At 45.2% G+C, this 22,598-nt stretch overlaps 1 long non-coding RNA gene across 1 annotated transcript; it reads left to right on the plus strand.

Moving 5' to 3' along the window:
* The first annotated feature begins 211 nt into the window (after positions 1–211).
* LOC138241842 (uncharacterized) lies at positions 212–22,362 on the plus strand. Its single transcript, XR_011191100.1, has 3 exons — positions 212–270; positions 20,530–20,788; positions 21,764–22,362. It is a non-coding gene; the product is annotated as an uncharacterized lncRNA (long non-coding RNA).
* Positions 22,363–22,598: the final 236 nt, after the last annotated feature.

Here is a 22,598-nt window from a genome sequence, read left to right on the forward strand (position 1 = left end):
AATAGAAATGGTTAGCGTCTAACTATAGTCCACTATACTTTTCGCTTTCCACATTGAATAACAGAAAAAAAGGCAGCAATAGTTATTTTAACTATACTGTAGTTACAAAGCAATTATCCTGCAACAGAATTGTAGATGAGGTATATATTGCAGTACTTATGTTCTTACATCAAAATCCTGTGATTGGGAGAATAACTGCTACTGTGTATCGTTTTTTTGTCAAACAAAATATTGAATTGATGGAAGAACGTCTTACGTGCCAAGCATCTGGTAAGAAGATCTATTTTTTGAGTTCAGGTTTACGTTGTAATCGAAGGATCATAATCCTGACTAAAGGATGTACTTGTGGCTACAGAAATCAGCGTTTTAATTGTACTTTTTTTTCCGGTTTAACTGCGAAGGGACCGAGATGAAGTTAATGTACCTGTATTTCTAAGTGTTGTCTTAGTGGCTGTGCTCGTCTGCAGTACGAACGCGTCACGGTCGTGTTTGATAACCGAGCGCTTGCAGTTTCAGAGCAGAGCAGCAGAGCCACTGCTGTAGACGAACTAAACTCTGCGTGCTAGATGGCGCCATTTTCTAATAAAACGCGAAACACTGAACGCTATACAACGCTGCCGACTCGTTTCGATTTTCTTCGACTAATCGCAAACCCGGCTTTCGCTACAGGATTAATTAAGTAAATTAACGGCGAAAAGGTCATTGAGCCCCCACACGCACTTAAATCAGAACTGACTGCGAGCAGCAGACGTCCGGTGGAAAACTCTACCTGGGGGTGTTTCAGAATTCAGCTGTTTCTCAGAAACCTTTTTGTGAATGGACGGGAATTCAAAAGATTTGTCTCTAGGGATCCGAAAAAAAAAAGTTGCGGGCCTTTTTCCGATCCTTCTAACCTTACATTAAAGAAAAACTCTGGCTTGCGTTGCTGCACTTCTTTAGTTTTTATTTTCAAGGCAATGATGCAGCTGACATTTCGTAACTAAAAATAACCAAAAAGTTCGGGTACTCAGAGGCAAGGCTGGCCAGCAAAAACCAAACACCGAAGCCAAACACATTTAACAGCTGAAACAAATATCCTCATACGTTGCTAGAAATGACTCCCCCCCCGTTCATAAACACCTAATCATTCAGTTGTTTAGAGGCGGTTCGGCTGTTGTTCTAGCCTAATATGAGAAGAGACAGCTAATCGGGTCATTAAATCTGACACCAGAAGAGTCTGGAAATTAATAACAAGAACCGAAAACCCCAGAGGGCGTGAAATGGAGCTTCTGCGGCCAAGGTATGTCTAATACAGCCCATCTCTTGATTATTTAAGCGAATCCTGAAATTCCATTAATAATTGACTAATTAAACCTTTATGAGCTGTTTTCCCCTTCTGGAGCTGTCAGAGGTTTTACTTCACCTGTGAAAGACTCCCAAATAACCAGAAAGCTTAATCTTTTTAGGAGAGAAAAACAATTATAATAGTTAATTGAATTACTCCATCAAATCGGGGCACCCGACCGAGCCAATGGAAAGTCCCGCTGGCTTGAGAACCGATTTTCAAATAATGAATAAACCTCACTAGTTACACCTGACAGCTCAAACTCCCCCCCACAACCTCTATTACAGAAATACTTCAAGGGTCTTTGAGATTGGCCTCGATTCATAACCTTCATGTGTCTCTGCTGCGGAAGATTCGGACAGAAACAGGACGCGCACGAGCTGAATCGCCGAATTCTGCAGGGGAGGCATTTCACGGTCGCGCGCCCATCATTTCCTCAGTGGGAAGTGCTGGCGTCGCCACGTGCCGTTTTGCCACGCGTTTTTAAACTTCATTCAGAATGTGCGTGCATTTAAGCAGCTGTCATATCCCCCGTCAGGGTGTGTACCACGTTTGTACGTTTGCACACATGTAGAAGCGGTATTTTTGGCAAAATGTTGGTTTCAATTTAATATTGAAAAAATAGTACGGGGTGCACGCTGTTCATCTGTGTTTTTTGTCGTCTATTCCTCGTATACGTTACATTTACAAGGTACAAAAGGGTACAAAGGTGTGAACTGAATTAACCCGATCTGTCTGGTGTGACCCGATTCGTAATGTGAACATCGATCATTCGATCATTAAACCCCCCCTTTTACTGGAAGTTCTGGTAAACTCGTCGTCTTTCATCCCCTTCCAAATAGCAAGAGACTGTCGGTGACTTTCTGTAATTTACTCTGTCACACAACCTGTAATTCGTCATTGGACAAACAAGGTGCGTTTCGGAGACGGGTGCTCTCCGCCCCCAATGTAAAATGAAAAAATTGGTTTGTTTTAAATTATGGTTATATCGGTGTGTGTGTGTTTTTTCGGTCCTTGGTAAATATAAAATCACGAGTGCGTGGAAGTATGTACAGATGAAAAAACCCGCATTTTGTTCGGAGATTCACACACACACACAGACAGAGCATGTACTGTATTTGCTGCATTCTTGTTAGTGTTGTAGTAGCTGGTGAGTGTGCGGCGCTGGGGGGCAGCTGTGCTGGGGATGCGTATTGGAAATCGGAGGGCTGATGCAGTACCTGCAGAAGAGGAGAATGAAGAGTACAGGCTGTTCAGCAGAGAGAGGAGGAAATTTCCCTCAGGAACACACTTCAAATTACTTATTTATGAACTGATGAACTGGGAGACCACCTAGAGAGCATTCAGCCGAGCTGTGAGCCACTCCAGACTGTTAAAGAAGCTCAAACTAATTACTCTCTCCTGTTTTCTGTCCTAATTGCTCTTATCAAATTAAAATCCTGGTATTAACCCAGATGCCGAGCTATAAATTGAAGCAAACATTCAATGGCGAATTAGCTCTAATTTTCTTGATGGTATTTGTCATTTTCCAACCACGTCTGTCATCCCTGTTTGCCTGCACGGCGATTACCGATCCCTTTGTTTGGAGACAGCGACGCGTCTCCTCGCCTGGTGCTCGGCGCGACGCAGGGCGGGAGATCGAATTGCGACAAGACGTTCTATTCAAGTACTAGAGGGGTCGCCGCCCTGGACTTGGGCACGGGGATCATTCTCTAGCTGTGTGAAAATACAATACAGGTATATATCTATACACCACTTAATTACAATATATGATGGAACCTTCAAAAAAAATCCCAAAGATAAAGCTGCTTTCCTCCATCGGTAAACTTTTGCCTTGGATAAAATCGAATTTCATTAGTTAATATAGTAACATTATGTAAGGTGTGCACGTACTATGCATTGTATGTATTTTGGCATACATATCGTGAAAGTTGTACTAAAAATAGCATTATCTACTTTTATCAAACGAGGAAAGCAAATACGTTATTAAAAACACGAATTCGTAAATTACTCAATAACTACTGATATTAAAAACTCGTCTTCAGCCGTCTACAATGGTGTTCTTCTTAATTCTCATTCCGTCTATAACTTTTCAGCCTTCAAGTGTTGGAAGCGTTCGCCAGTGTGGTAGACAAGTTTTTAAATGTCAAAAAAATAGTCTCACGAAAACTCACCAAACAAAAGTGTTAATTGACTCGCAGATTGAATTCAGAATTAAAGCTTGAACACACACATACACACACCAAACACTGTACTTCCACGTACTTCACCTTAACAGCCTTCTGAGTTAACGGACGAAATCGGGTGAAGTTTTGTCCGCAAGACCAGAAATACCGGACTTGCAAAATAATAATAATGCAAAAGCAATGAAACCATTTAAAATTAAATGCACATAGATTTAAAACACAGGAACATCAACGATACCCTATAGCAGCAATAGGTGTTTGTGTTTCGTATGATGTAGCCAATTTTATACTCTATATTTACTACACATGAAATAACGAGCTTCTGTATTTATGGTAAAAAGGCAAAAGAACAGTTGTCATTGACTGTTTCGATTTTAATTGTTAAAGATACAAGTCAAAAGATCAGGAATGCATATATCATGTACATATCCCTCACATAAGCACACACAATAGTGGGTTCTTGGGTTAAAAAACGGCATTCGTGATTTAACGGAGATTAGGTGGGGCTGCACACTGGTGGTGGTGGAGGGGAGTCCCCATTACCTGTAAAGCGCTTTGAGTGGAGTGTCCAGAAAAGCGCTATATAAGAGTAAGCAATTATTATTATTATTATTATTATTATTAGGCAATAACGGACACCCCTTTAGTCCGTTAAACTGAGGTTTTACTGTACGCTGATTGCTCATTTCGAATTACAGCTGCCCGGGCTTCTACAATTTACTGTGATTCTCATGATGCCCACACGCCTTCACACGTGGGAGCTACACAGGATCACGGGAATGCTCGAACTTACAATGAAATATATTTCTAAAGCCCGATTTCTCTGGCGTCCCCGCTCATACCATAGGACACTGCAACAAAGATGAAGCAGCGAGCCCGTGGCCAAAGCACAGAAAAAGTGTGAAATCTAGTTCTGTAAGTTTACATGGGGCAACATTTCGCAGGAAATCGAACAGGGCGAGGCTCAAACCACGAACAGCAATATTGTTTCTTAAAGAGCCCGCTGAAAACGCAATGCGCGCTCATGTGCGGAAGAGGACAACCCGCGTCTGTTAATTTCCGCTTCTCCTCCAGCATGAATAAAATATGAGCCTCGGTTGGTGCTAAAAGCCATCTGCACTGTGCAATAACAAGCCCAAACTGATGCCCGCTTCTAAATTACACCAATTATTTAGCCCGCTGCAGATTCAAAACAAACAGATCGCGGGCGGCGGATGTGGTGTTTGGGTTGTTGGGGCGCCTGCTGACGGAGCGAGGACGTGCGTGACCGAGCTCTGGGCTCCGCGAGGCGCTCGAGGCGCAAGGAGCTGCGCGGCCTCTCGTGCAGGTGGGTCCGGCGTCTCGAGCTAAGACGCATAAGCAGGAGCCCACGCTGAGCGCGAGGGCCTGTATCTCCATAGGGTTTCGGCTCTGCGGGAGACGTGTGTGTGTGTGTAAAAAAAAAAAAGTGTTTTGCAATTCTTACAAGGCGCGACAGAGGTGAAGAACACAGCGCGCCTGCTCTGCACATTGTTGTGAGTGCAGAGGAATGTGGTGTGTGTGTGTGTGTGATCCTAGCGTTCCTTCAGTCTGGGTGGGCTCTTACTGCCGAGTTAAAACTCCATCTTGCACCTTGTGGTTGGTGCTCCCTTCCAGAAACAGACGTGTGGCTTTTCTTTTCATTGGAATTCTTGAACCACGCGCCCGCACACACCCACCCACCCCCGCCATGCTGTGAACAAAAGAAGACTAAAACAAAGCCCCAGATCCAAACCAGAATTAGGCCCCAGCAGAAATAATGAACTGTTTCGTGGTCCCGGTAAAAGTAGAAAAACCGTTCTGTGAAAGTGTGGTAAAGGATTGGTAAAGATGGGGAAGGTATGGTAAGATATAACACAAACCAGGGGGCACCAGTTAAAGCAAGCAAGTTCAGACTACATAGGCGAACGGAGGTGCTGGACAATACATAGATTCCCAATACAATCACAGTGCAGAAGTAAATGCTTATTCCCAGGAGCACACATGAACACAGCCCCGTGCTCTGAGACCTGGGGCCCAGGCTGTGGACTGGGTGACGAGGCCTGTCCTGTGCTGATGCTGTCACGTGAAGCGTACTTCAGGACCCTATGCAGACGGTGTAATCCGGAAGGGAGTGGAATAAGACTTCAATGGAAACACAGCAGGAGCAGGACGAGGTGACAGAGAGGGGGGCGTGACAGCTGGGATCTGGGGGGCATGGGGGGGCATGGCGCAGGCGAACAAGCCCTGAGGTAGTCCAAAGGGGAAACCGGGGCGCAGTCCAGGGTCCAGGAGCCGGGAGAACCAATCGGTGACGGACAAGATTGAAACCGGAACTCAATCCGGAACAGGGACAGGGAACCAGGAAGATAAAAACAGGAACGAGGCCAGGCGCTCCGAGCTCTGGACTCAGCTGGTCAGGACGCCGTGATGAAGCCTGTGCCACTGGGTCTCTCGTTGGTAGGCAGGCTTCCAGGCGTCCGTCTTCCAGTGCTGAGCCAGAAATAGTGGGAGCGCCAGGCTTAAATAAGGAGAAACAAACAGGGGGCAGCTGCATGTAAAAAACTAAAATACGAAAGGGCCGGAGCACCCTTAAGAGGAGGGACGACGATCGTGACAGATACTGCAGAGGCCAGAGTCCTCCACCTCACAGAAACCGCCGGGAGCGTCCGCATTCAGGACAACCCTGGCCCACCTCCTCAAGGCAGTCAGGATCACGGCTTCTGGTAAGGTGAAAAGACAAACAAGGCCTCGCTGTCCGAGAAGTCGCTTAACAAAAAGAGCAAAACGAGAAGGATAAAAGATCAGGAGCCGAGCCTGCCTCCTGAAACAGTTCAGATGGCGTGAGACTCGTGAATGTTTTGACAGACCCCTTCACTGAGCTCTTCGATGGAGAAAGAGCGAGGAGTTACATTGAAGCCCAAGTCTCCCGGAGATCCCAGAAGAGATCCTTTAGAGAGAGAACCTCGGACCGGCCAGTTCCAGCTTGCTTTAAGTTTAAAGCTTCACCGGAGAAGCAGCGAGGCATCTAATTTCCAACAAGCACTCATCACAATAAGGAGCAACTGCTCTCGGGAGGAAGAACTTCAACAATAACCAGGGCATCAGTATCATCTTTAGAAGATGCATTTCGTGTCAGGACATATTGATTGACTTGCAGAAATGACCTCAATGAATACTGTATCAGGTCTTCTGCATCAAAGCGATTTATTTCCAAACAAACAGAAGGAGGTCATTCAGCCCATCTTGATTGATTAGTTGCTCATAGATAATTGATTACTCATTCATCCATATTGAGCAGGAAGTCAGGATGTCAGCTGTGTGGCTGGTTAGCTTGTTACAGTCCCCCACAAATCTTGGTGTAAAGAAGGACTTTCTGCCTTCAGTCATAAAACTACTGCTCCTTGATGTCAGCATGTGTAATCTGATATATATTTCACAACAACAACAACAATAATAATAATAATAATAATAATAATAATAATAATAATAATAATAATAATAATAATAATAATAATAGATGGTATTGTAAATACAATAAAGTTTTTTGAATAACTATATAATACATTTTATTCTTATTATTTCTTTTCTTTGCGGACGCCTTGATCCAGGGTGACCTATATTATGTACAGAAAAGTAGTGCATTCTAATTGCATAAGTTGCAGTTCCATGTTAGTTGTTTAATGGATAATCAGTGCAAAACTATGTTCATATGATGTGTAAGGACGTGGAAAACAATTAAGCAAGTACATCAGTAAAAATAAATTTAATTAACAACATGACAGAGCGGTTAGGATCGAGCTGGACGTGCACCACCAGGACTGCACGAGCAAGAGCAAATGGAACTGAAACAGTGTCCAGACAGTGCTGCAATTACAGAGCAGAGCAGTAGTGTAATTACTCTGTTATCTTCCATGTTTAAAGTGAGGAGGGGTACTTAACAATTAACACTTCCAGCCGCTCAGGGTCTGAGCAGTCCCGGCTGCAGCAGGTTGTTTATTCCTCCTCCGCAGAGAGAGGATGGAGAATGATCAGGCTCTGGAAATGGACAACGGAGAGGAGGGGGAAAGATCATCTGGTGGAAGAGATAGGGCGGAGAGAGTGAGAGGAGGTATGTAGGAGGAGATGAGAGGCTGGAAATAGGCAGGAGCAGCTGGGTGGAGACACCTGGCGATCACACTGAGAATTCAGATATCAGTGTCTTAGAGTGTAAGAGCTCTGTGGCTAAGGATCTGTGCCTGTGGCTGGAAGGTTGCCGGTTTGTATCCAGTGGCTGACAGAGGAATCCTACTCTGTTGGGCCCCTGAGCAAGGCCCTTAACCCCAACTGCTTCAGGGGCACCGTATAAATGGCTGACCCTGCGCTCTGACCCCAGGCTTCTCTCCCTGTCTGTGTGTCTCATGGAGAGCAAACTGGGGTATGCGAAAAGACAAATTCCTAATACAATAAATTGTGTATGGCCTATGAAGTGATCTTAAATGATCTTAGGGTTTGAAGGAGGTGGTGAAGAGCAGAGAGGTCATAGGTGCCGTGTGAACAGGTGAGTCTTGAGCAGGTGGTGACAGCTGGTCAGGGACTATACAGTCCCGAGTTCAGTAGGTATTGCATTTTATCGTTTAGGAGCAAGGCAGGTCATCAGGTGGACAGTCGAGCTCCAAAAGCTATTCGAGATTATCTCCTGCCAGTGCTGCACATGTCTTCACTCCTGCAAATGGGTCTTCATCTATTGTGAACTTCCCTCCAGCCAGGCACAATTCACAAGCTCCACCAGTAGTGCAGACATTTACCTACTACCCATCAGAACCCCACCATTCGAATCTGTAGGTCTCTGGTGCATTATTAAAGTAGCACTATAAAATAAGCAGGGAAACAGAGGACACTGCCAAATCAAGGAAGGATAGGAGGAAGAGTTCATTGGAATATGGACCACAAAATCCCAAATGCGTCCTGGGTATTTTCAATATTTGCAGTCATGCCAAGCGCTAAAGAATGGGTAGAATCCTGCAAACCCCAGCGTGCAGAAAAAAATGGAAATATTGGAATGTGAATCTGTCCAACGTTTTTGTTGTTGTTTTTGGCAAGCAACCCATAGACTTACATTAACCAGGACAGACAAAGAAACAAACACAGACACCCAGAGCTATATAAAGGTTAAAAAAAGACAACCGAGCAATGCAAAAATTAGACATTTTATGTTTTTGACAGAAAAAGAAACAACTGCAAGAAAAAAGCCTTTGTTTTGACTGACAAAGATAGATGGAGACAGGTGAACTGCACTGCGTTCTGACCAGAAGTTCTGGGAAAACGACAGGATGAAGTCTGTGGTCTTTCTTTTCTTATAATTATTCGACAGATTCTGAGGCGGCGAGAACTTGTATCTGTTCTACACAGATCATATTTCAGCTCTTCATGTGCTTTTGAATCCCACGCGGGACATTATTAGCATTAGAAAGGGGAATACAATCGCTTTAATTTTTAACAAGGCATTTTGAATGAGCCACAAAGACTTTTTGCAATTGACAGAACCTGGAATTATTCACAGTACTAAAGGGAAGCAGTGTTAATATATTTCTGACATCAATCATATAAAAATGGAAAAAAAAGGAGAATATCCATGTTTTTCAATAAAAATAATATTAAAGCAAATCCACCATAAATCTTGCATATTGATTAGCGGCTGGGTATGGAATTAATCACAAGCTGAACTCTCTACATCAAATATTAATAACTAAATAAACAGCTCAACAATTATTCATGTTCAGACTGAAGTCAATGGTTAATTAGTTGTGGAATGTAGTGTTCTAAACCCATTTTAAATTCATGCAAACACATATGCGCACATATATATTCAGTGTATATATCGGGTATTGTTCTGAAATTGTACTTGTGTCATCGTTTATTTTTTTTTCTCTGAAAATGTAAAGTCGTTCCCTCCCAATCGCACGATTCTCCTGAGTTGTGCACAATCTTGCTTTTGCCTTTGTTTCCAACAAGGCCTTCCTACAACCCCACAGGGTAATTATTTTTCCCGGTGGTACACTAATATTTCGGCGGCGCGGCTCACAGAGGAGTCTGTTCGCGTGACGTCATCCGCCGTTTCCTGTTCCTTTAAAGTTTCTGTTTGAATTTATTTGTCCAATGTCCAAGCAATGTCAGCTTTTTTTTATGGACACACACGACAACCTCTCTGCGACTCAGAATCCGCGTTTATTCTTATTTTTAGCCGGATTCCCATGTTCGGGTGCTGTTTTTTAAAAAAATAAAGATCACGTCTCCTGAGACACAACCTTAGTGATGCGAACATCCAGCTGTTCATAAATCTAAGAAGACAGCCGTGGGCTTTGTAACGCAACTCTGGCTTCCGCGATTCTCACACAAGGAGGAATTCTTTCAAGAAAAGGGAGCACGCGGCTCAGCCTCCTCTGAAACGTGCTTCAAATGCGGTTCAGTGCTGTGCTGTAGCAAAAATAATAATGTTTGCAGGATGATAGCAACCCAAATATGTCACTGTTAATTTAGTGGTGTTGAATACGGAAATAAAAACACACACACACACAATAACAAAATCCCCACCAGCAGAGCAGAGATGCGTTGTTCTTATTAGCCCACTTCTCAGCTGGAGCCTCCTAGTTAGTGTGAAAGTCGTTCACACCTACCAATTTATAAAAAAAAAGGTGAATTTATACGTTTGCCTCCCTTTGAAAACAAATTGGGAGTGTGAGTCGGGGTGATAAGATACTGTTGCAAGTGCGCACAGTGGCCAATTTGCATAGGAAACACATTCCCGATTTTTTTTTTCTCTCAGAGAAAGGCAACTGAAAGGAAGCCACGCGAATTCCACCTTTCAACCGGCTACCTGCTCTCTGCGAGGTGTGTGTGAACTTGGCACAGACAGGGGCGCGCAGCGTGCAGAAAAAAAGTTCTAGCTGCTTTGTGACGCAACTTCCTCAGATCCCGCCCCTGCGCTTAATTACTTAATAGGTTCTACCGAGCTACAGTCAGGGCTGTTTCCTGTCCTGCTTGCACACCGAAGAGAACCTACTGTCCTCCAAACCGCAAGGCCCTTGAAACAGGAAAACGTCAAATCAGCCTAATTGGTTCCCTAGCACTTTTTTTTTCCGTTTTGCCAAGTCATTCCCCCGGTAAAAAAAAAAACGAAATCCAGGCGGAAGTGTCAATTCAAACCTGAGAAACCTGTTGAAAGTTTGGCCGCTTTTGACCTTTTCAGTTCTGGCTCCGGCTGAACGCTGACCCAGACAGACTGCCACACAACGGTTTCTTTTTAAGGGGTTGGGAGGGGTAGGTGAGTTTCCCGGGGAAAAAAAAACAAGGCTGACAAATCTGTTCTGAATGACGGAGGTGAAAAGCAGGATGAGACATTTGTCCAGTTCTTAAGACAGGGCGATGACGACCATTTGTTCCCTTCTTCCATTTTAAGCTCTGGCTCCTTCGTGATGTACGGACCCGCCACATGATTCTCAGCTGATCCTGGAGAGGCACACCCCCTCCAGAACAGCCGCCCCAGTCTTGAACACCCCTAATCCCGGATGACCACAGCACCCTGCTGCAGTTAAGCAGGACACGCTGGCCCCTGGGACAGGTTCTCCAACAGGAGGTCCCTCAAACCACCCCTCTTCCCCTCTCCCGGCAGATGAAATCTCTTTCCGAGACCGGCGTCTCTACTTTCGCCTCTGTTCATTCCTCTAACAGGAGTCTGAAAAGTGATGAGACGGGAGGATTTCAGAGGGAAGATCAGAGAAGCGTTTTAGGGGCTTTTAAGTTGACGGATCTGCCAAAATGGCTCCCACTGACAGCCTCAAGCCTTCCAGGCTCCTGACAAAAAGCATCTTGTTCGTTCCCCTCTGCCCCCCCCCCAGCTGGTAACTCACCCTGGGAGTTGAGTGGCCTGCCTCAGTTTGCTGAGAACTGTGATCTGAAGGCTGTGGGGCTTAAATTTTGATAGAGGATTTGGGAGTGTCTGGGGCTACCAGCACTTGGGGGTGTAGTGTTGGTGTGACCGTCGCGGTTCTGCACGGGCTCATGTCCTCCACTGCTCCACCCCGCCGGTTCGCCCTGTCACACCTGGGCGCGAACCGGGGTCTCCAGCGTAACGCAACAAGGAACCAGCCGAGTGAGCTAAAGGAGAGCTCCCCCAGCCCAGGCGTCTGAGGTCCCTGCTACGCGCAGGGAGGGCACTGACGTCACTGTGTCTGAACCAGCTCCGCTACAATGGCACTGGAATCAGTCTTATGTGCCAGGGCACATGGGAGTGAACTTCAGTGCTCCACCTCCAGCCTGTCGCCCTCAGCTGCGGTGGGTTCTCGTTCCTAGGTGGGCGGGCACACTGGAGCCAGTCCTGACAGGCGGCGACACCGGGAGGTGTTTAGGGGCTGCGCGCCCACAGCGCCGCCCTGGTGTACGTACAGGGAAGAGGGCGGGGGAGTCGGCGCGGCCCATCCTGCCCCCTGTGCCCACACGCTCACTCGACTGGGCAGAGGAGTGCACAGACAAGCCGCCATTGACAAACCACAGCCAGAGCCCCTCACAGTCTCCAGCGGACAGGGCGGCGAGACCAGAGAGAGGCTGTGTGGCAGGAATGGATTCTTCTCTCTCCTCTTGCTTTAATGCTGAACTGTGTTTTAAACTTCAAGCCCCTGTTCTCTGGTCATCCCATTCACGTCGAATTGCTCAGGTTACGCATGGTTCTCCCACTTGGCCTCTACATTTGAAACAATTTCCCACTTTACTGCACCTCTCTTTCAACGTGATTTCAGCCTTCACTGCATTTGAACTTGAACTTGAACTTGAACTTTATTGCCACATATAACCGGTGCATGTACTGGTACAATGGAATTCTTACTCACAGAAAGTCTCTCGATTGTTAAAAAAAAACAACACAGAGTGCAGACAGTGTATTTAGACAATATACAAGCAAACAGTAGACAATGTACAAGTAAACATGTAAACAATGCAGACATGTAAACCATGACTGCAGATGTGCAATAAATACATTTACAGTGAGGTAGATGGTGTGGGTGTGGCCCGAGGGTCATGGCCAAGTGTGTTCGCCAACCAGATAGAAGAATCTGGTGGTCAGTGTCCGTATGATCTTATATCTCTTCCCTGAGGGCAGTGTGGTGAAGAGCACATGCCCGGGGTGGTGACTGTCCTCTGTGATGGCCAGAATTCTACCACGGCAGTGGTCCTCGTGGAGCTGTTTGATCTCTGTGAGACCATAGCCGATGATCTTCTTGGCCAGGTTAACTGTCCTCTGCAGTGCCCTCCTCTCTCGAGAAGGGGGTCCCACACGGTGATCCCGTTGGTGAGGACGCTCTCAAAGGTGCACCGGAAGAAGTTCACCAACACAGGTGCTGGCATCCTCCATCGCTTGAGGCACCACAAGAAATAGAGGCCGATGACAGTGGTGTCATCTGCAAATTGAATGACGCAGTTTCACTCTGTTCTTACTGTGGTGTGCTGCAGAAAGGCACATGTCTGTGGCTTCTTCTCCCGAGGTGACACAGGGGTTGGCATTACTGCCTCACAGTGATGGGGCCCTGGGTTCAATTCCTCATGTGTTGTCTGTGCGGAGTCTGTATGTTCTCCCTGTGTTAGCCTGGGTTTTCTCCCACAGACCAAAGGCATACTGCTGGATTAATTCCCTTCTGGGAAAACTGGCCCTGGTGTCAGTGTGTGTCTGTGTCTGAGTGTGCCCTGCGATGGACTGGTGTCCCATTCAGGGAGTATCTTGCCTTGCAACCTGTTGGTTGCTGGGATAGGCTCAGTCTCCCCCACGACTACGAACTGGATGAAACACTTAGAAAATGGATGGATGGAGACTCCTACCTATGTTATCGCGGAGGAGACTTTACTTGCTAATCAGACAAAGATATTCAATTTTGGCTGGTTTGACGGTGCTGCAGCTCTTTCTGTGAGGACCCTGGGACAGAGCTGTTACAGCGTCCCATGGAGCACTTTGAGGCGACCTTGAGCTACAGAATCTGAAAAGTGCCATCACGAACGGCTGTCTTCTCCAAATGGACAGTCGGGAGCCAGCGTCACTCAACATTTAGACGCCAGTCAAAAGTTCATCTGTGGCAGCGATCCATCATAAAACTGCTGACAGCGCATCCATTAGCAAGGGCGAGTTTGTCGAGAACTAACACTGGGGGCACAATGGGGTTTTGCCTTATCACAGCCTGTTCCTCCGGCAGGGGAAAGCAAGCCACAGGAAAATCAAGGTATAGCATTAAGGCTGTGGTACAAACCACAGGAAATTCTGGTATAGAAAGGTAAATGCTTGGTCGAAGCTTGGTAAGCAGGGCACAGCAAACTTAATGTATGACACCTTAAGAAGCATACTGCGAATGTGTTGCTCACAACCTGTTTACGAGCCTTACAAGCATTATCATCTCGAAAACAGTAGCCCCTTCTTCTCTTTCTTCTCCTTTTTCATTGTTCCTCTGTTTAATTTCTCTCCTCCCCCGAATTCCCTTTGACTGCACGCTCTTCATATCAGGATCAATTGCACCGAACGTGCTTTCCGCTGTTGTCACCCTGCATGACGACTAACAAGACCTGCTTTTGCAAAGCGACGCGTGGTGAGCTAACATTCATCTCCTATCAGTGAAATCGCTCATCCGGACAGCTTGACTTCTGCTAATATTTCCGATTTCGTTGCAGATGAGCCGCATTGCTTTGACAACGCAGCTGATAACAAAATATGAAAGAAAGCCGAACCCGTTTGCATCCCGTTTGAAGACACATTTTCATTAGTGTCTTCAAACGCACGGGACTGCTGACAAAGAAGGGCAGTTCTCCTCTCTGGCGACCACACACGTACTTAGGGGATTCTGCTTCTGTGATGTCGACCACGAAAATTAGCTCAGAGGAACGGACGAGCCTGTTTCACGAAACAGATACCAACGTTCCAGTCCCTTTCAATTTAGAGACGATCTGTGGATCTCCCCGTTACATCTTAACTCTCTTTAGGTTCTCCTCGGTACCTTTGGTGCTTGAGCTAAAGGAATAGCAGTGTGTTCTTTTCATGTGCTTTCTTTTCTTTGCCTGACTGCTAGACAGTTATACTCCATTCACTATCAAAGCCTGACTCTGAGAGGTTTAGAGATTAACAGAACTGCTTGCATACTTTGATGCAATTGCTGCTGTGACAAGCAAGAGCGAGGAAAACTTTCATAAAATTGTCATCGCGAACGGCTGTTATTTGCTCGGCAGCCTTCGGTTTACAAGTTTAATAACATTCCAAGTTACAGACGCGGGTGTACGAACATTAACCGCTTGGGTTCCGCTGCAGTCAAGAAGCACAGGTGTTTGATTGTCAGGTTCAGAAAGCGTGTGCCTTTTTTACAGCGAACTTCAATTATACCGGAGGTATGGAAAGAGATTATACAATACAGTGCGCTTCTTATGGATCGCGTCTTTGAAAACGGTTACTCCCCTCCCAGAGGATCCTAGCCGTGGGAATCTTCACTAGCAAGTGCTATCCAGGCATATCTGCACACGTTTTCACATATTTCACCACTCAGCTCTGTTTATCCGTTCAAAATCATGGCGTACGGTTATACCGAAACGTTCACGGCCGTTGACGGAGCTGTCAGTATTTAAAGCTCAGCTTCACATTATGGACTAATAGTTCGGCTGTTTCGTAAGATCTTATAAAGGAGATTGCTTACACCAAAAATTGGGACAGTGAACCATGCATTCCTGTCATGGGCAGGCTGTAAAGACAACACCGTTCATTAATTGCTTAATGATGTATACACTAGTTGTTAATATCAAATATATGTTTCATACATATCCTATTTTTTACTCTCAACCTTTAAACATGCTTAAGTGAGGCTGAAGGGCAAAATAAGGCAGCAATTTAGTTCTTTAACAAATGTTTCAAAGCTGACCTGACCAAGAGGCCGTAACACTGCTGTACTGAAACCAAAGCACTGAAAGAAAAGCTCAATAAAATATAAATAACATGACCAGGCATAAGGGAACAAGGAAAGGTAGTAATAACAAGCACAAGAATCAAAACTGATTTCATTATATAAGTGCAACTACTCTCAGACAGGCAGATGGATCGTTTCAGTTTACTCTGCAACTTACTCCAATCGTTAACAATGGCAAATTGAAATGACTCATACCCATGAGCAGTAGTTGCTCTCAGAGCTTCAGTTTAATGAATGAGCTACACCTTAAATTGTAAAATGTCACAGAGAAACTGCAATCAGACAGATAAGAAGATGTTTTCCCACCTACATTTCTGTAAATGAGCTTAAACCACTGTACCCAGGCTGAGCTTCTGGAAAAATACCTCCTGTTCTCCTCCAATTCGTGTTTCACCGTTCATTCTGAACCAGTCCTTTAGCTTGAGTTTCGGTGTCTTTGAGGATTATGAACACTTGTATCAGGTCCCACTGTAGTCGCCTCCGTTCAAGACTAAAGAGATTCAGTTCCTCCAGACTTGTCAGTGTGGGACATGCCTTTTGATCCCTCTGATTCCCAGAAAGGTATCTGTTTATTCTTCCCTGGACTGATTTTACAGCAGCAATAATTTGTATCATAGTGATCAATTATACACATGGTTCTAAATGAGGTCAGAGTTGCGTGCTGTACAACTTTATCATTTAAACCCCTTAATTTAAATTCTACATGAATAACTATATATTCTAATGTTCTGTTTGTCTTTTTTATTGCTTCCCCACAGTGTCTAGAGGGCGCAAATTATATCTATCTCACAAGTAGCCTCTTCAAAGTCCATTTCCCATTTTATATTCGTAGTTTATCTTTCTGCTACCTGTTTGCGACACCCACTTATTTTGAAAGTCATCTGCCAGGTGGTTGCCCAGTCCTGCACCTGGGACTAAGTAGTTGTGATTTTTTTTTGCAGTTTGTATACTGTTTGCCAATCCTCCTCATTAGGTAAAACCTGCTAATTTGATGATGTTACCGACGATAACAGAATCAGGATCAACGATATGAATTCAGAAGGGCGCGATCTCTCTCCTGCGCTTGTGTGACTCAAAACTCATTCGATTTCTTTTCATTTTTGTTTCCCGACGCTACAGCAGAAAGCTGGGAGCCAACAGAGGCACAGACACGAGTCCTGTGGGCTGTCCTCTCTGGAAAGCGCTAATCTCTGTCTTTTAGCATCTTGTGTCGGGAAATTAATTTGTACCCATTTCCAGCACTCTGCCCATGTGACCCGGGCAGCCCCCTGTGCCAGCTCGCAGTGGCGGTGCCACGCTGTATGCTAAGTGGCGCTCTCAATGGTGTACAAACACTGCACTGACTTTTACCAGTGACCGGTGGCACCTCTCATAAATTTTTCAAAAACGGTAATAGTCTCTGTGGAAAAGCCTGCCTTGCTATGCAGCAACCTGATGTTTGAACAAAACGGGAAGTGTTAAGTGGTGAAATTAATCAAAACTAATTTCTATTTGCCATCCATTAGAACACTAGTTGTGTCCTCAGTGTCAGGTAAAATAATGAACCTCGCAGAGTCAGGGAAATTAACCTCTGTTTTATCTGCATGTCACTGTCAAATGGAAACATCAGTCTGGAAGGGCTGAGAAAAGGCTTCATTAGTAACACCAATACATCCTCTCCAGATAGATAAGAGCCTGCAGAAACCGTTATCGTAATGTAGCGAGGAATCACTTGCTTGTTATTTATGACAGCTGCCATAATCTTTGGAGATTACTTTCTGCAATGGTAATTAGCACAGAATGCATCAAGAACAATTACACTTCAACATCATAGCTTGACAGTCCACCATGGTTACTATCCTTCCTATGATCCATGGGAAATTCAATCAAGTCGGCATTCTTCTGGGAGTTTATTAACACTTAGCATCTGAAAAGAGGTTTGAAAGACAACTATGCTTGACTGACCGCCAAAAATGAATACTTAATGACATGAATATTTTACCACGCTGATGTTAATTTCTTTAGAGAGCCCACTTGACACATACCAATACCCGATTTGGCGGAGGAAGCTGCTTGTGGATTTTTTTATTCTGGGAAACAAAAAGAAATTGAATTTTTCCCTAAAAGAAATGACAAAATAATGAAAAGGCAGGGCCAGCTGAGACAAAGCTTATCTTCTGAACCTCTATTGCAGATAGGCTCCCGGCAAAAGAAAAAAACGCCAGAGGTGTCTACAGAAAGCCAAAATGCAGATTTCTTTCTTTTCCTTTATGCAGCCGACTCACAGCAGATGTCAAGCCACGCTGCACACCAGTGTCCTGCTGTAACGTCCCTCTCGCTGAACACAATTTGTTGCTGAACTGACTGCATGAATCAAGAGTTTAGTAAACCTGGGCTGTCTAACACAGTGCATTACTTCTTTAACCTGAAGCAGTGCATTACTGAGTGTAGTTAGAAGTATTTACTCGTTCACTCCGTTTTTATTCCTTTATTTCACTGAGTGTGCCCATTGAGAACAAATTCTCATTCACTGTGATCATGTGGAATCCTGCTTATATAGCTGGATGTCCTTTGCTCTAGGGCACAACAAGAGCATCGCACCTGGGATTTGAACCCCAGACCCTCCTGTTACAAGTCCAGAGCCCCAAAACACTGCACCACACACTTGCTCCTTTGTAGCCTGTGCCATCAGTCTTCATATTAGGACACAATGTTTTCATGGGCTCATGGATTGTCTTCCATCTCTGTGAAAATTTCTGCCTCACTTTTGAGCACTCAATCATTGAGATAGTCAAAGGGAAGCACATTTTTGACATTTTTGGGAAATAAACATTTCTGAGCTGATTTCCTTAACGGAAGAAAGCGTTGGGTAAACATCCAGAGAGTTTGACCAGAAATACAACTTTTAATCAACTCGCTACAGCATCTTGATGTATATATACAGTATACTCACCAGTGGGTTTGTAAAAAGGTTAGATATCCTGTTGATACTGTGGGGCTTTTTGTGTTATTATTACCATAGGTGGATTACTGGCAACTCAGCTTCTTTCAGGTAGTTAGAGGCGGTGCTTTAATATATGTGAAGCAAATTGTGGGATGGAACACCAGTTTATTGCAGGGCACACACATACATACAGGGGTACAGTTTAGAATAAACAGCTAACCTAGCCAGTGTGGCACTGGAAGATGGCAGAAGACCCTTTTGTAGGCTTGGAAAGAACATGCAAACTCCACACAGCCAGTGCCTCAGGCCGCAATCCAATCCTACACCCAAATAACTATGAGGCACCAGTGCTAATTGCCAGACTGCGATGACTTTCTGTGATTGATATCCCAGCAATTCAAGTCAAGGATAGAAAATGTCTTCCGGTTTTGCTTTGTGACATCAAACAGGTGGTGTTTTCCGTTCTGTGCAACTAAAACCTTTGGAGCTAAATTACTTGTGGATCCCCAACTTACCATGCTTGGCTGCAGAGTGCTGTATTCTATCAAACTCTGCATATACTGTATGTTTAATTCTGCTTAAATTTCTCACATCTTGGAGAGCCTCCATGTAAAAATTAACTGAATGATTCTAACAGAAGCCCCCGTGTTGTTATGTAAGCTGAAAACATGAGGCACATTTAGAGTTGGTGGTATATGGCACATATAATTAAATTATATTGGTTAGCAGTGTTTTTTTTCCACATACTTGACAAGAGGCTCTTCTGTGTTTAGGAGATATCCTGCCACTAATCAGAGATCATCGGTTTTTATTCTATTTATTCATTTATTTGGCCAATGCTGAGACAACTTAATCACCCCTAGCATCCTGCAGAATGAAATTCGACCAGCAAGGCCTTCTCAGGGCTCCAGAGAAAGCAAAGAAGTTTTGCCCTAATCACGCACCACAGAGCAGCGCTGTCTCACAGTATTAACGAGCCTTCACAGGCCGACGATCTCTGCTCCTTTTTAAATACATGCTATGAGATATTAATGGGAATATTTAATTCCAATAAATATCAATATTTCATGTGCGCTGGGGTGAAGGAAGGGGGGTGAGGGATGACTATCTGTCTCTTCTTAATCTGGTACAAGTGCCGGTGATCTGTGTAAAAACAGACAAAGAGGCCTCACAGAAAGACTGCGAGGGGATCCTCTCCAACAACTCCACAGCGCAGTGCGCACAAAGACCGCAAGCTGAGCACAGACCATTCCCGGCATTCACTTTCCTGCGCCTTATTGCTAGGACAGTGTCCATTATTTACCTTGAAGAGAGAAAAAACAACAACAATTTTGTCCTCCTCTCTCCCTTTCCCAAACAGGGGTGCAGCCGCGAAAAAGGAAAACAAAAAAATGGCTGAAAATCTGTTCAATAATAATTTGGTATTCCGCCGCCTCGTCTCGCCCCGACACTTGGGGCTAATTCTGTTTTTGTCTCGTTTTATTCGCGGAGAGGCGGCCCCCCAAACCGCTGGCCCCGTTAGAATACGCCAGTGCAAAATAGGATTAACGCGGAGCTATTCTGCACCGGCGGCCGGCCCGGAGCCTTCCCTCCTGTGAGCGAGGCTCTCTCCCTGGCCGCTGAGGGACACACAATGAGCAGCAGCTGCCAGGGCCGCTCGCGGGGCTGAAAGGAAAGAGAGGCCTATTGAGGAGGCCCGGGCCTGGAGCGTCTGCTTTTCAGCAGGCTGTGAGATAGCCCGGCCCGGCGAACAATGCAGCCGGGATTACCCTGGCAAGGGCCAGCCCGGCTCTGGCAGCCTCCCCTGCTCTCTGAAAGGCCACAGATGCCGAGCCATACTGACCAGACTGTGGGGCAAGGGGTGGCTGTGGTGCGTTTTCAGGACACAACTGCCCCCGCCCTGCCACCCCCTTGAACCTAAACTACCCTGGAGCGCTTGAAAATGACAGTACTTGGCACGGGCAAGTCTGGACAAATTTCCGAGAGGCAAGACCAAACAAATCTGGTTTTCCTGGCAACCAGATTTCCAGCCGTGCGCAGAACATTTTTTCCAGGTTTTTCTCAGATTTTCCCCCTCTTTTCTGTAAACGTTTTCGACCGTTTTTCAGAAACCTCTTTTCTGCTTCCCTGTTTTTGCAGAGGTTCAGCGGCTTCGCTATTGGGGGTCCCCGTAGTGAAAATGGGGTGTGGCACAGTGACATCGTGCCACCGGTGTGCTTCTGCAGGGAGAGGCCCGGCGAGGTCTTTGGACACCATGGCAACCAAACTGGCTTCGACAATTTCTGTGGTAAACTTTTGTGAAAAAGTTTGCTGGTGCCTCCGGGAGAGAAGTTTGGGCACCACCAGACGACCAGAGAAGGCAGAAATAAAATTGACACAGGAAGCAGACACAACTATGGTACAGCTGCAGACATAACTGAAATCAGTCATTACTGGACAACAGCAAACACAGCCTCCAAACCCCCCCACACCCTGCTGCAGTTCTGATTTCTAACTCTCCCATCATCTCTCTCTTCTTCTCCTCCCACCCCCCTCCTTTCCTCCTTCTCCTTCTCTCCATCCTTCTATGTCTCAGCTCCTGTTCTCCCACAGCACTGCTGGGAGCTCAGCAGCTTCCTGTGACCTTTGACCTCTGCTGGTAGGACCTGTGCAGCCCAAAAGAGGGCAGCATAGTTCTATGGGTGAAGAGCCTGACATCAGAGTTATCTCTCTGTCAAACAGAGGTGTGTACGGCATCCAAACACAACACAAGCAAGCCGTAAAATACCCCCTGGTCGCTTCTAAGCACACATTTTAAAGTTTGTCACTATGAATTAACTGAAGGGGTCTGTATTGTCAGACAACGCTGTCTCATTTCTGTCAGCAGCTTTACTTTTAAACTCTTCCCCGCAGGAACGCTGGTCATCGATGATAAAACAGTGCCTATCTTGCACATACCCAGAGAAACCTACAGTATTTATGGGATCTCTTATTCTTATTGTTATTCTTCTATATTGTAACATTTGTTTCTGTTATCATCGCCCTCTTCTCTGGAGACTCAACGTACTCCCCTGGTCGGTCAGAAATACATACCAGTCCCTTTTTTAAATGCGACGCCAAAATAAAAAAAAAATCGAGGAACAAATCACACATCGCTCGAAATTTCCAGCCCGCCGTGTATTTTCCGTACATGTGTAAATCTGTAGATTAGACAAGAGAGTAATAATAAAAATATCATAATTTTGTAACCTATGACACACACCCTATGCAGACGTCTCAAGTCATTTTTCTCTTTTCACTCAATTTTCTCTTTATACAGAAACACGGTCTTCAGCTACACTCTATATACAGCATGACTTGCTGTAGGGGACTAGAACTTTTTTTTATCTTTCAGGGGGAAAAAAAGTGTTGTAGCTGTGACAGAGATGGATTCCGGAGTCACGATAAGCAGGACCAGCATGTAAACTCCGGCTCCTTTCTTACACATGCATTTTCCATCCCGTGTCTCTGCACACCGACCGGCGCTAAAGCTGGCTGGCAGTGCCTAATTAGCGGGCTCAGTGCTGCCAGCCGTGCTCGTCCTGCTCAGGCGCGGTGTGACTGAGTGATCCGCACACCGGCAGATGTGACACCGCGGCTTCAAGAGACGACTGGAGCTCCGGCGTGTGATGAGCGCGCCGAGATGAAAGCAGAAGATGTCGCTCTGCGAGTAATTACTACAGATAACACGGCACAAATCGCTCTTTTGTCTATCGTTCAGTGTTGCCGGTGTTTTTTTTTTTATTGTTTGGCTGATGTTGCTTGTTTGTTTAGTTTTGCAGTTGTCATCCGCGTAAGCTCTTGTTTTATTTTCTACAAACTTTGAAATGCACCGGTGGGGTGGGGGGAATGAATGAACAAATCAATGAAATACACAGAGCAATGAATTGATTCTTCATTCGGGGTCTGTCTGTTTTTTTGCTAACACGGGTTTCCAAATAATTCGAATCTGAAAGTGCCATCAGTCTCGGCATTGAAGCGATATACCACCAGTGGTATTTTGCACAATTTTGTATCATTAATATTGATTTGAATCAATATACCACAATTGACACAATACCACGAAATTTAAAATGTTATATATATATATAACCCCATCCTTTCATTTTCAGTATCCGATTAGGCCATCGTATCGCAGAGCTGCGTAAAAAAACTCCTTGAAAGTTTTAAAAGTCATCGAGTTTTTGGAC

The sequence above is a fragment of the Lepisosteus oculatus genome, chromosome 11 (assembly GCF_040954835.1).
Source record: "Lepisosteus oculatus isolate fLepOcu1 chromosome 11, fLepOcu1.hap2, whole genome shotgun sequence".
Lineage (NCBI taxonomy): Eukaryota > Metazoa > Chordata > Actinopteri > Semionotiformes > Lepisosteidae > Lepisosteus > Lepisosteus oculatus.